Raw genomic sequence first — 1,310 nt, forward strand, 5'->3', positions numbered from 1 at the left:
CCCTGTGATCATGAGAGCTGTCCCAAAGCAGCTCCGTGTCTGCACTGCAGCAGAGCAAAGCTGAGTCCTTGGCAGCACATGGCAAGAGCTCCTGCTCCTCACAGGACCCTCAGAGAGCACAAATCAGAGAAAAGAAATGCCTTGACTTGGAGGGGAATTCCCTGGAAAATGCACTGGCTTTGCTGAGAGGGGGCTGTCTTAATTGTTCCCTGTGCTTTCCTTTTCTGTACAGACCTGTCCTAAGGAACATCAAATGTCCAACAACAGCTCCCTCACCCAGTTCCTCCTCCTGGCATTCACAGACAGGCGGGAGCTGCAGCTCCTGCACTTCTGGCTCTTCCTGGCCATCTCCCTGGCTGCCCTCCTGGCCAACGGCCTCATCCTCAGCGCCGTAGCCTGCGACCACCACCTGCACACCCCCATGGGCTTCTTCCTGCTCAACCTCTCCCTCACAGACCTGGGCTGCATCTGCACCACTGTCCCCAAAGCCATGCACAATTCCCTCCAGAACACCACAACCATCTCCTACATGGGATGTGCTGCACAGACCTTTTTCTTCTTCTTCTTCCTTGGAGTAGAGTATTGTCTCCTCACCGTCATGTGCTATGACCGCTACGTTGCCATCTGCAAACCCCTGCACTACGGGACCCTCCTGGGCAGCAGAGCTTGTGCCCACATGGCAGTAGCTGCCTGGGCCACTGGCTTTCTCACTGCTCTGCTGCACACAGCCAATACATTTTCCCTGCCCCTGTGCCAGGGCAATGCCCTGGGCCAGTTCTTCTGTGAAATCCCACACATCCTCAAGCTCTCCTGCTCACACTCAGGCTACCACAGGGAAATTGGGCTCATTGGGGTTAGTGTCTGTTTGGGATTTGGTTGTTTCATTTTCGTTGTTTTCTCCTATGTGCAGATCTTCAGGGCTGTGCTGAGGATCCCCTCTCAGCAGGGACGGCACAAAGCCTTTTCCACCTGCCTCCCTCACCTGACCGTGGTCTCCCTCTTTGCCAGCACTGGCATATTTGCCTATCTGAAACCTCCCTCCATCTCCTCCCCATCTCTGGATCTGATTGTTTCGGTTCTGTACTCTGTTGTTCCTCCAGCACTGAACCCCTTCATCTACAGCCTGAGGAATCAGGAGTTCAAGGATGCCCTGAGGAAAATGATGACTGGATGCTTTTCAGGAGCAATAAAGTGCCAGTTTTCTGGTGTGTAGCATTCAGAATGGGACTCATTAATGGCCCAGCCTTCCTGCTCAGGTTTCTTGTGGAGATCATCGGGTTCTTCTTGCAATAATTTTCTGTGCAATTAAA

At 53.2% G+C, this 1,310-nt stretch overlaps 1 pseudogene; it reads left to right on the forward strand.

Annotated features, from left to right (window-relative positions):
- Positions 1-253: 253 nt before the first annotated feature.
- Positions 254-1,293, forward strand: LOC113942600 (annotated as a pseudogene).
- Positions 1,294-1,310: the final 17 nt, after the last annotated feature.

This window comes from Corapipo altera, unplaced genomic scaffold (genome assembly GCF_003945725.1).
Source record: "Corapipo altera isolate COAL_440 unplaced genomic scaffold, ASM394572v1 46129, whole genome shotgun sequence".
Classification (NCBI taxonomy): Eukaryota; Metazoa; Chordata; class Aves; order Passeriformes; family Pipridae; genus Corapipo; species Corapipo altera.